Source organism: Macaca fascicularis, chromosome X, assembly GCF_037993035.2.
Source record: "Macaca fascicularis isolate 582-1 chromosome X, T2T-MFA8v1.1".
Taxonomy (NCBI): Eukaryota; Metazoa; Chordata; class Mammalia; order Primates; family Cercopithecidae; genus Macaca; species Macaca fascicularis.
Window position 1 is genome coordinate 107,614,958 of NC_088395.1, and position 13,802 is coordinate 107,628,759.

Sequence of the window (13,802 nt, forward strand, 5' to 3'; positions counted from 1 at the left end):
ATAATACTATTAAGAAAGTGAAAATACAACCCACATAATGGGAGAAAAGTTTTGCAAATCATATATCTGATAAGGGACTTGAATAGAGAATAAATAAATACCTCTTAAGGCCAGGCGTGGTGGCTTATGCCTGTAATCCCAGCACTTTGGGAGGCCGAGGCAGGTGGATCACCTGAGGTCAGGAGTTCAAGAACAGCCTGGCCAACATGGCAAAGCCCTGTCTCACTAAAAATAGAAAAATTAGCTAGGCATGGTGGCATGCACCTGTAATCCCAGCTACTTGGGAGGCTGAGGCAGGAGAATCACTTGAACCCAGGAGGCGGAGGTTGCAGTGAGCCAAGATCATGCCACTGCACTCCAGCCTGGGCAACAGAGTAAGACTCTGTCTTTAAAAAAAAAAAAAAACCTCTTAAAATTCAAAATTAAAAAGACAAATTACCAAATTTCAAATGAACAAAAGGCTGAAATAGACATTTCTCCAAAGAAGATATACAAATGGCCAATAAACACATGAAAAGATGTATAATATCATATTAAACATCGGAAACATGCAAATCAAAACCACAGTTAGATGCCACTTCATACCCATTAGGAGTGCTAAAATCAAAATGACAGATAGCTGGGTGCAGTGGCTCATGCCTGTAATCCCAGCACTTTGGGAAGTCAAGGTGGGTGGACCACCTGAGGTCAGGAGTTTGAGACCAGCCTGGCCAACATGGTGAAACCCCATCTCTACTAAAATTACAAAAATTAGCCAGGCGTGGTGGCAGGTGCCTGTAATCCCAGCTACTTGGGAGTCTGAGGCAGGAGAATCACTTGAACCTGGGAGGCAGAGGTTGCAGTGAGCCAAGATTGTGCACTGCACTCCAGCCTGGGCAACAGAGTGAGACTCTGTCTCAAAAAAAAAAAAAAAAAAAAATTCAAAGATGTGGCAAAATTGGAACCTACATACATTGCTGGTGGGATTGTAAAATAATACAGCTGCTTTGAAACTGATCTGGCAGTTCCTCAAAAGGTTAAGTATGGAGTTAACATATGACCTAGCAATTCCACTCCTAGGTATATAATAAAGAGAAATGAAAATATATGCCCACAAAAAACTTGTACATGGATATTTATCACAGCATTATTCATAATAGCCAAAAAATGGAAGCAGCCCAAATGTCCATCAACTAATAAATGAATAAATATAATGTGGTATATCTATACAATGGAACATTATTCAGCAGTAAAAAATAAATTACTGAAACATGCCACAACATGGATGGATTTTCAAGACAGTTAAGTGAAAGGTGCCTGTCACAAAAGATTACATATTGTATGATTCCACTTATATGATATGTCCAAAATAGGCAATCCATTGAAACAGAAAGTAGATTAGTGTTGTCTATGGCGAGGGTAGGGAAAAAAGGCTAGTGGCTGTTAAGTGATACAGAGTTTGTGGCAGTGGGGGAATGATAAAATGTTTTTAAATTAATGGCAGCGATAGAGGCAAAACTCTTTAATATACTAAAGAACATTGAACTGCACATTTTAAATGGAAGAATCGTATGATATGTGAATTATGTCTCAATAAAACTGTCATTTTAAAAAATGTGGCCTGTGTCCTGGCTACTGGTGCGGGCATGGACAGGAAAAGAAAAAAATTGTTTTAAAATATGCTTAGGCCTATAGACACACAAATGAGTACATGTAAAACTGGTGAAATATGAATACAGTTTGTACATTTTATCAATGCCAATTTCATAGTTCTGATATCATACTATAGTTACACAAGTGATTACCATTAGCTAAAACTGGGTGAAAGGTACATAGGACTTCCTTGTACTATTTTTACAACTTTCTGTGAATCTATAATTATTTGAAAATAAAGAGTGGCCGGGTTCAGTGGCTCATGCCTGTACTCCCAGCACTTTGGGAGGCTGAGGCAGGCGGATCATCTGAGGCCAGGAGTTCAAGACCATCCTGGCCAACATGGTGAAACCCTGTCTCTACTAAAAATATAAAAATTAGCCAGGCATGGTGGTGGGCACCTATAATCCCAGCTACTTAGAAGGCTAAGGCAGGAGAATAGCTTGAACCTGGGAGGCAGAGGTTGCAGGGAGCTGAGATCATGGCACTGCACGCCAGCCTGGGTGACAGAGCAAGACTCTTCTCAAAAATTAATAAATAAAGAGTTTTTTTTAAAAAAAAGCAAAAACAAAAATCCTCGATATGAATGTTTATAGCAGCTCTATTTATAATTGCCGAACATTGGAAACAATCCAAATGCCCTTCAAAGAACAGAATAAACTGTGGGTATATCCATACAATGGAATACAGTTCAGCAATAAAAACAAACCAACTATTTATACACACAATAGCTTGGATGAATTTCAAAGGCATTATGATGAATGAAAAAAAGCCAGCTTCAAAAGTGATTGCACCAAGTCATGGAATCAACCTAACTGCCCATCAATAATAGACTAGATAAAGAAAATGTGGTACATATACACCATGGAATACCATGCAGCCATAAAAAGGAATGAGATCATGTCCTTTGCAAGGACATGGATGGAGTTGGAAGGCATTATTCTCAGCAAACTAATGTAGGAACAGAAAACCAAATACCACATGTTCTCACTTATAAATGGGAACTAAATGATGAGAGATGGACTCATGGTAAGAACAACATACACTGGGCACATGTGAGGAGGTGGGGGGAGGAGTTGCATCAGGAAGAATAGCTAATGCATGCTGGGCTTAATACCTAGGTGATGGGATGATCTGTGCAGCAAATCACCACAGCACATGTTTACCTATATAACAAATCTGCACATCCTGCATGTATACCCCTGTACTTAACATAAAAGTTTTAGAAATTTGTAAAAAAAATTTTTTAAGTTATTGCACTACTACACTCCAGCTTGTGCAACAGAGTGAGACCCTGTCTCTAAAGCAAAAACCAAACCAAACCAAAACTAAACTAAAATAGATATTTCCATTTATATGACAGTCTTGAAATGACAATACTGTCATTAGAGAACAGATTATTGGTTGTCAGAAGTTAGAGGTGAGGGGAGTGGATAAGAGGGTTAGACTGGAGATAAGGGCACGCAGTATGAACTCTTTTTTAAGAAAGCAGACCTTATGGAATATAGACATGTGACCCTCTTCCACCCTTTTGGACCTCTCATGAAAGTGAAGAGCGAGATTATTGACATCATTAGATCAGTTATTAATATCATTACACCACTTGCTGAAAGAACTGAAGCATTTGTACAGTTTTTGCAGAACTTCAGGGAGGTTTGTATTCATCAAGACAAGATTCATCTCACAGTGGTGTATTTTGGTAATGAAGGACTGTCTAAAGTCAGGTCTAGCCTAGAATCTGTCACAAGTGAGTCTAATTTTCACAATTGATCTCATTGAATGAAGAATTTAATCGTGGATGAGGAGTAAATGTGGGTGCCCGAGCTTGGGACAAGGGAGAGGTCTTGATGTTTTTCTGTGATGTTGATATCTATTTCTCAGCCGAATTCCTTAACAGCTGCCAGTTAAATGCTGAGTCAGGTAAGAAGGTGTTTTACCCTGTGGTGTTCAGTCTTTACAATCCTGCCATTGTTTATGCCAAACAGGAAGTGCCACCACCTGTGGAGCAGCAGCTGGTTCACAAAAAGGATTCTGGCTTTTGGAGAGATTGGCTTTGGAATGACTTGTCAGTATCGATCAGATTTCCCGACCATTGGTGGATTTGACATGGAAGTGAAAGGTTGGGGTGGAGATGTTCGTCTTTATCAAAAATTCTTACATGGTGACCTCATTGTGATTTGGACTCCGTTTCCTAGTCTTTTCCACCTGTGGCATGAAAAGCGCTGTGCTGATGGGCTGACCCCTGAGTAGTACCACATGTGCATCCAGTCTAAAGCCATGAATGAGGCCTCTCACTCCCACATGGGAATGCCGGTCTTCGGGAGGAAACAGAGACGCAGCTTCATAAACAGGCGTACAGGATAAACAGCAAAGCTGTTGGTTGAAATCATAATGCGTTACTGTGTGAACCGCAAACTAGCACTATTTATTTAGCCTTAATTCTACTTCCGGATGCAGTGCTTCTTTTGGAGAAGACATGTTTATTTTTCATGTTCTTTCTGACATTACTTTAGCAGTTCAACTTGATTGAGAAGAAAAAACAAATGTTTCAACATAAAGTCTCTGTTTTGTGAGAATACTGCACTATGGAATAATTGACAAATTGAAATCTGGTATTTGTCCCAAAAGTTGTTTTGAGTTAGTTCTACCTGGTACCCATGTTCTGATTGCGTGTGGGATTGCATGGTGTCCTGATTGTATCTGGGTGAAGAGGATGGCATGTGCTGGGTTGCTGGTGGGTGGAGAGCAGCACATTCTTACAGAGGAGATGGAGTGTTATGGGCATAGTGTGTGGACAGGTATCTTCACCTGCCCACCCCTGAGTCAGCCTGCTTGATTTGATAGCTTGAAGAATCCTTTTCCACTGAAGTAGAGGATGATTATTTGACACATCTGAAATAATCAATCAATCAAGAGAAAGGCAGGAATAAAAACTCCTTAACTTACTGATGCTTAGCCTCCTGAAAGTCTGTTTTTAAGCAAATGGGTAATAGTAGAAAATAGGTTAGAATCTATGGCTTGATTAAAAATATAATGTTATGGCCGGGCGCGGTGGCTCACGCTTGTAATCCCAGCACTTTGGGAGGCCGAGGCTGGCGGATCACGAGGTCAGGAGATTGACATCATCCTGGCTAACATGGTGAAACCCCGTCTCTACCAAAAATACAAAAAATTAGCTGGGCGTGGTGGCGGGCACCTGTAGTCCCAGCTACTCGGGAGGCTGAGGCAGGAGAATGGCGTGAACCTGGGAGGCAGAGCTTGCAGTGAGCCGAGATTGCATCACTGCACTCCAGCCTGGGCAACAGAGCGAGACTCCGTCTCAAAAAATATATATATATATTATATATATATATATATTTTATATATATATAATGTTATTATATTATCATCATGTTCAGGATTAGTAGTCAGAGTTGCTGTAGACTATTTTGCACAAACAGAAAAGAACACGGAAACGTTTTTAACAGAGCATTTAGTCATGTTGGAGTACAGGATCCTAGCTGTGTCTGGGAACATTAGTTTACGTGCGCCAGCTACATCAGGGTTTTCCCATGGTGGTTCAGAATAAATGAGCATAGCATGGTTTTGTTTTTGCTTTCGATTTTCTCATTTGGCATGGACCTATATGTATTAGCTATCCTTTTTTCTCATATATTAATAAATGCTACATTTGTATTTGCATTACTATAATACTTTGAGTTGAAAAAGAGTTTCATTGTGGGGAGAAAAAGCAAATGGTATACCACAAGATCACTCTGATTTGAGAAAAGGAAGGAGGAGAGGAAGATAGTCTGAATGGAAATCTGAAATATGGAATGTTTTAGAGAAATATATCACTTGCATATAGAATGTTTTAATTGAGGTATAAATTAATGAGACAAAGTGAAGAAGAAGTTATATTCAGATAGGACTGCACCACATTATTTGTCACTCATGGATCTGTTACCATCAGGTCAATTCCTAGCATGCATAAATTTTTTAACCTTCGGCTTTTAAAATAGACCTATGTTGAATTTTATCAGTACCTAAACCCCTGAAAATTGACTGAAGAAAAATCATTACTCTTTTTCTCAGTAAATCATATCATCTGAAATATTACAAATTTCAAATTTCTAGGTGCTATATTAATTCAATATTATAATAACTCTTACAAGTTTTAAGTTGTGGTAGTGTTTAGGGATTTTTTTTTAAAGATGTGTGAAATGTTCTCTGCAAAATCAGGCCACTTTCTCCTTTTATATATTAATACAATTATGTATTATGAAGACCAGTGAATTATAGTATTTAAAGTGAGATAACATAAGTATTTGCAAAGGTAAGTTACAGCTTGTTTTTTGAGAGAATCAAATGAGTTTACTTTTCCTCCTGTTGTTTTTAAACTAGCTTTTAAAGATGGAAGCTAACCAATGGAAATGTTACTATGCTTCTGACATTTATTAAATAGGACCAATAAAGTATTTTATTATCAGAAAAAATAATTTTTTTAAAATGGTATAGATGTGTTTTTAAAAAGTCAATTTTAATATGTGATAATTTTTACAGAGAAAGAAAAAAGAGATAGAGAGGAAACCAGATTAAGAGAGATATTGAAATATTAAATTTTTTAAAAATGAGCAGTACTATAATATATAAGGGAATGACATCAGCAAAATGGCAGATTAGGTAGCTCTAAACTCCTATTCCTCCACAGAAACATAGAAAAACAAACAGAAACCGTCAAAGCCAACTTTTTCAGGACTTTGAAAAACAGTCAAAGGTTTACAGCAACCAAGTGAACACTGAAACAACAACAAAAAAAGAAACTAAAATGGCAGGAGAGCTTTGTGGCATTTTTACTCATCCTTGCCCCACTCCTCTGGCTTGGTGGTGGTTTAGAAGATGGCAGCCTGCATTCCCAGTTTAAGACCCTGTTCTCTGGTTCCAGAGACAACAGAGCAAATCTTATTCACAAATTATTGTGTAAGTCTGTGTATTAGTCCATTCTCACACTGCTATTAATATAAAGAAATGACTGAGACTTGGTAATTTATAAAGGAAAGAGGTTTTTAGGCCAGGCACGGTGGCTCATGCTTGTAATCCTAGCACTTTGGGAGGCTTCTCTTGAGGTCAGATGGGCGGGCGGATCTCTTGAGGTCAGGAGTTCAAGACCAGCCTGGCCAATATGGTGAAACTCCGGCTCTACGAAAAATACAAAAATTAGCCAGGCATAGTGGCACAGGCCTATAATCCCAGCTACCTGAGAGGCTGAGGCAGGAGAATCACTTGAACCTGGGAGGCAGAGGTTGCAGTGAGCCGAGATCGTGCCAGTGCACTCCAGCCTGGGCGACAGAGCAAGACTCCGTCTCAAAAAAATAAATAAATAAAAATAAAATAAGAATAAAAATAAAATAAACTGCTTCAAAAGAGGCTGAGCATAGTGGTGGACACCTGTAATCCCAGGCTGAGGTGGGTGGATTGCTTGAGCTCAGGAGTTCAAAACCAGCCTGGGCAACATGGCAAAACCCTGTCTCTATTAAAAAATAAATACTAAAGTGATGAAAGAAAACAAAATATCAACAAAGGATTCTATATCCAACAAAACTGCCCTTCAAAAATGGAGTAATAAAACATTCCCAGGCAAACAAAAGTTAGGGGAGCTTGTTACCAGTAGACCTGCCCTGTGAGAAATGCTAAAGGGCAGCCTTCAAGTTGAAACAAAAGGACACTAGACAGTAATTTGAAGCCGTATGAAGAAATGAAGATCTCCAGTAAAAGTAACTGTGTACAAATAAAAGCCAGTAATACTGCAAGTCTGGTTTGTAACTCCATTTTATTTCCCACATGATTCAAAAAGCAAATGTGTAAAAATAATTTTAAATTTATATTACTGGGCATACAATGTACAAAAATGTAAACTGTGACAACAAAGTGGGGTGGAGCTACAAAGGAACAGAATTTTTATATGCTATTAAAACTATGCTGGTATCAATTTAAACTAGAGGGTTATAAATTCAAGATGTTGACTGTAGTCCCCATAGTAACCACTAAGAAAATACATTTTTAAAAATCCTATACTGCCTAGAAATGCATACATAGATGATAAAAACCATAAAGAAACACAAGGAAATAATTAGAAAAAAAAAAGTCAGAATCATGGCTACTTTTGCAGGGAAGGAGGGAGCTGTGATTTGAATGTGGCAAATGGAGGAGCCTCTGGGATGGCTCACAACATTCTATTTCTTGACCTGAGCGGTGGTTACAAGGGTGTTCACTTTAAAATAACTCCTTAACCTTTGTTTTGTGTAGTTGTCTCTAACTGTGCTTTATTTTATATTTAAAAACTTGTTTAAAATAGCAGAGATAAAAAGGGGAGATGGAAACAAGATGAGTCAGGGAAGGCTTTTTTGAGGAGGTAACATTTAAGCACTGAAAGATAAGAAAGGGCTACTAAAGTAAAGGATGGGGCCAGGCACGGTGGCTCACACCTGTAATCCCAGCACTTTAGGAGGCTGAGACAAGTGGATCATCTGAGGTCAGGAGTTCAAGACCAGCCTGGCCAACATGGTAAAGCCCTGTCTCTACTAATAATAAAAAAATTAACTGGGCATGGTGGCGCACGCCTATAATCCCAGCTACTCTGGAGGCTGAGGCAGGAGAATCCCTTGAACCCCGGAGATGGAGGTTGCAGTGAACCAAGATCGCACCATTGCACTCCAGCCTGGGCAATGAGAGTGAAACTCCATCTCAAAAAACAAATTTTTTTTTAAATAAAGGGGGGAAGATAGTATCAGAGGCAGAGAACAGGTGGCAGAATATAAGGAGTAGGATATAAGGAGGCCCTGAGGCAAGATTATGTAGTTGTTCCTACTCCAGTAGCTAACAGTTGGGGCTGGAGTCCAGTGGGCATGGGGAAAGCTGGAACAAAGAGGAGGAATTTGAGAGGTGGGTAGGTGTAGATTGCTCAGGGCATTTTAGCATGAGAAAGGAAGTTTGAAATGTATTCAAAGTATAAGGAAAGGCATTGAAGGTATTTATTTATTTATTTGAGACAGAGTCTCACTCAGTCACCCATCCTGGAGTGCAGTGGCAGAATCTCAGCTCACTGCAACCTCCACCTCCTGGGTTCAAGCAAGCACATCCAGCTAATTTTTGTATTTTAGTAGAGACAGGGTTTCACCATGTTGGCCAGACTGGTCTCAAACTCCTGATCTCAAATGATCCACCTACTTCGGCCTCCCAAAGTGCTGGGATTACGGGCATGAGCCACCATACCCAGCCACTGAAGGTTTTTAACCAAGAGAGTGCCATGTTCTCATTTAGGTTTCCAAAGAATTATCTTGCCTATTAGATGGGAAACTACTTGGAAAAGGGCAAAAATAGAAATGCAATGAGGCTATCACAGAAGTGCAGGGAAGAGGTGATAGGAACTTGCAGGCAGATGGGAGTCATAGATCTGAGAGATATGGGTAGTTTCTAAATTCTCTTTTTTATAATATTACACAACAATCCACAGTTATCAACTCTTCAAAATAACCATTAGAACAAAACAAAGAAAATAATAATAATCTTCCTCACTATTCCACTTTGCTTTCCCACCTCTGCCCCTCCAAGGTAACAAATGTTGTTCTGATGTTGTTAAATCATTTCTCCACACTCATACAGACATAAACAAATATATATACATGTTCATAGATTGGAAGGGTTAATTATGTGTTTTGCAGAAATGTAACTATCCTATGAAAATAAAATAGCCGAGCTTGGTGGTGCATGCCTGTAGTCGCAGCTACTCAGGAGGCTGAGGTGGAAGGATCACTTTGAGCCCAGGAGTATGAGGCCAACCAGTGCAACATAGCAAGACCTCATTTCTAAATAAATAAATAAATAAAAGAATATTACAAAAACAAAATAAATTATGAAATAGAAAATAAATTATCAAAAAATCCCAGCAGAATTGATCAATAAAACTAAAAGACCAATAAATCAGAGACCTAGAGATACTGTGACAGGCAGTGCTACTAAGTTGGTGGTAAATATAAGACAATAAAATAAAAACATTTGAAAAAAGTGCAAAAGAAAAATAGCTGGGCTGCGTGCGGTGGCTCACGTCTGTAATCCCAGCACTTTGGGAGGCCAAGGCGGGTGGATCACGAGGTCAAGAGATGGAGACCATCCTGGCTAACACGGTGAAACCCCATCTCTACTAAAAATACAAACAAACAAAAAAAATTAGCCAGGCGTGGTGGCAGGCACCTGTAGTCCCAGCTACTCGGGAGGCTGAGGCAGGAGAATGGCGTGAATTCACGGGACGGAGCTTGCAGTGAGCTGAGATAGCGCCACTGCACTCCAGCCTGGATGACAGAGTAAGACTCTGTCTCAAAAAAAAAAAAAAAAAAAAAAGGAAAAGAAAAAAAAAATAGCTTTGTTTTCCGAGTCACGAAAGAACCCTAATAGGCAACTCAGGTTGGGTTGAAAGGGAAGTGTCATACCAGGGTCACATCAGTAGAATCCCACAACCAACAAAACTAAACTATACCCACTGGGGGAACTGCCATGACATTTACTTATGCCCCTATAATATTTCAGTTTAAAAGCTATAATTTATTCCTGATGACACATAACACTAGGCAATTCTGTTCACTCTTCACTGATTCTATCTCTACTAATTGTCAAGATAATATTAAATAATACCATATATGCTGGTCTTCTTAGATCCAATCTCATCATAAGCCTGCTCTTCACCAATCCTCATGCTAACCGATCTAATGTTAGTCAATTAGTAACCAGAAAATGATCCTGATCCTAGTTATTACTAATATTTTACCTTGCATGAGGTCTGATATGGTTTGGAAGTTATCCCCTCTAAATCGCATGTTGAAATATAATCGCCAATGTTGAAGGTGGGGCCTGGTATGAGGTGTTTGGGTCATAGGGGTGGATCCCTCATGGTTTGGTGCTGTCCTTGCAACAGTGAGTGAGTTCTCATGAGATATGGTTGTTTAAAAGTGTGTGGCATCTCCCTCCCTACTCTGTTTCTCACTCTCACCATGTGATGTGCAAGCTCCCATGAGCAAAAGCTCCCGGAGGCCTCTCCCAGAGCAAACAGATGTTGGTGTCATGCCTCCTGTACTGCTGGTAGAACCATGAGCCAATTTAAACTCTTCTTTATACATTACCCAGTCTTGAGTATTCCTTTATAGCAACACGAGAATGGCCTAACACAAAAAATTGGTACCAGATGTGGGGCATTGCTATAAAGAAAACGTGGAAACAACTTTGAAACTGGGTAATGGGTAGAGTTTGGAAGAGTTCAGAGGGCTCAGAAAAAGACAGGAAAATGAAGGAAAGTTTGGAACTTCTTAGAGACCAGTTAAATTCTTGTGACTAAATTGTTGATAGTGATACGGACAGTGAAGTACAGGCTGCCAAGATTTCAGATGGAAATGAGGAACTTGTTGGGAACTGGACAAAGGTCACCCTTGTTATGCCTTAGCAAAGAACTTGGCTGTATTGTGTTCATGCCCTAGAGATCTGTGGAAGTTTGAACTTAAGAGTGATGACTTAGGGTATTTGGCAGAAGAAATTTTTCTAAGCAGCAAAACATTTAAGATGTGATCTGGCTGTTTCTAATAACTTATGCTCAGAGGCAGGAGCAAAGAAATAACTTACAGTTGGAATTTATAATTAAAAGGGAAGCAGAGTGTAAACATTTGAAAAATTTGCAGCCTGGCCACCTGCAAAGAAAGAAAAAGCTTTTTCTGAGGAAGGATCCAAGCAGGTGGCAGAGCAACCACTTGTTACAGAGCTCTGCATGACTAAAAATGAGCCAGGTGCTGATAGCCAAGACAATGGGAAAAAGACTTTGAAGGCATTTCAGAAATATTTGAGGCAGCCCTTCCCATCACAGGCCCAGAGGCCTAAGAGAAAATAATGGTTCCCTGGGCCAGCCCAGAGCCCTGCTGCCCTGCACAGTCTCGGGACACTGCTCCCTGCATCCAGGCTGCTCCAGCTCCAGCCTTGACTCAAAGGGCCCCAGATACAGTGTGAGCCACCACTCTGGAAGGTGCAAGCCATAAGCCTTGGTGGCTTCCATATGGTGTTAAGCCTGTGGGCACATAGAATGCAAGAGTGAAGGAGGCTTGGCAACCTCTGCCAAGATTTCAGAAGATACATGAGAAAGCCTGGGTGCCTAAGTAGAAGCCTGCTGCAGGGGTAGAGCCCTCAGACAACCTGTACTAGGGCAGTGCAGAGCGGAAATGTGGGGTGGGAGGGCCCATACAGAGTCCCCAATGGGGTACTGCCTAGTGGAGCTTTGGGAAGGTGGTCACCATCCTCCAGATCCTGGCATGGTAGATCCATCAGCAACTTGGACCCTGAGCCTGGAAAAGCTGCAGGTACTCAACTTCAACCTGTGAGAGCAGCCACAGAGGCTGTCCATGGGTATGGATTGCCCAAGGCCTTGGGAGCCCACTCTTCATACCAGTGTGCCCTGGATGTGGGCCATGGAGTCAAAGGAGACTATTTTGCAGCTTTAATATTTAATGACTACCCTGCTGGGTTTTGGACTTGCTTAGGGCCTGTAGCCCCTTTCTTTTGGCAGATTTCTTCCTTTTGGAACAGGAATGTTTAGCCAATGCCTGTACCTCCACTGTATCTTGGAAGTAAATAACTTGTTTTAATTTTATAGGCTCATTGGTGGAAGAAACTTATCTCCAGATGAGGCTTTGGACTTGAAATTGAGACTTTTGAGTTAATACTGGGATGAGTTAAGACTTTGCAGGAATACTGAGTAGGAATGGTTGTATTTTGAAATGGGAGAAGAACGTAAGAATTGAGGGGGCAGGGCAGAATTATATGGTTTGGATATTTGTACCCTCAAATCTCATGTTGAAATGTAATCCCTGGCTGGGCGCGGTGGCTCATGCCTGTAATCCCAGCACTTTAGGAGGCCAAGGCGGGTGGATCACCTGAGGTCAGGAGTTTGAGACCAGCCTGGCCAACATGGTGAAACCCCGTCTCTACTAAAAATACAAAAATTAGCTGGGCATGGTGGTGGGTGCCTGTAATCCCAGCTACTTGGGAGGCTGAGGAGGGAGAATTGCTTGAACCCAGGAGGTGGAGGTTTCAGTGAGCTAAGATTACGCCACTGCATTCCAGCCTGGGTGACAAGAGTGAAGCTCCTTCTCAAAAAAAAAAAAAAAAAAAAAAAGAAAGAAATGTAATCCCTAATGTTGGAGGTGGGCCTGGTGGGAGGTGTCTGGGTCATGGGGGTGGATCCCTCATGGTTTGTCCTCATGATAGTGAGTGAATTCTCCTAAGATCTGGTTGTTTAAAATTGTGTGGCACCTCCCCCCAACTCTCTTGCTCTTGCTTTCACCATGTGATGTGCCTGCTCCAGCTTCATCTTCTGCCACGAGTAAAAGCTCCCTGAGGCCTCCCCAAAAGCTGAGCAGATGTTGGTGCCATGCTTCCTGTACAGCCACTAGAACTGACAGCCAATTAAAACTCTTTTCAGGTCTCAGGTATTCCTTTATAGCAGTGTGAGAACGGCCTAATACAAGGTCTAATCAGAATTCAGCTTGTCTCAGTCATGTTTCCTGTCTCAGTCACATTTCCATTCACCTTCTTCAGTCAAAACTTTTCCTCCATACTTCTAAGCAAGTACCAAAGAAAATAACATGAATTCACAGTCATCTATAAAATAAGAAAACAACTAAATCAAGATGGGAGAAAGGTACAGTAAATTATTCCTCTACCTAACACATTTCTGGGCATGATGGAAAAACAGTGGTATCAAGTGGGTTACTTCCCTTGAGGGTTAGCACAAGATCTCAGCTATAGACAGCTCCCCTTGGATGGCAAGTATGGAGAAAAGAAGGGGAAAATGCAACCTCCAGTTGGCCAAAAATCAATCTACATATTTAGAAAAGCCTTCGGCTGAGAACTTTCAAAGGGCTGTAAAGTGCCTCATTCAGATAAAGATAAGTGTTCATACAGAATATCATCCAAGCCTGGACACTTTTGTGAATGAAAGGAGGCACTATTAGTAATGATTCTGGGATGGAGGTGGGCAAATTTTTCCTAAAAATGGCCAGATAGTAAATATTTTAGGTTTTAGAGGCCACATACAGTCTCTGTCATATATTTTTTTTCTTTTTAACCCTTCAAGAATGTAAAAACCATTCTTAGCCCAG

At 40.5% G+C, this 13,802-nt stretch overlaps 1 pseudogene; it reads left to right on the forward strand.

Annotated features, from left to right (window-relative positions):
- Positions 1 to 3,444: 3,444 nt before the first annotated feature.
- On the forward strand, positions 3,445 to 4,016 carry LOC102131256 (chondroitin sulfate N-acetylgalactosaminyltransferase 2 pseudogene; annotated as a pseudogene).
- Positions 4,017 to 13,802: the final 9,786 nt, after the last annotated feature.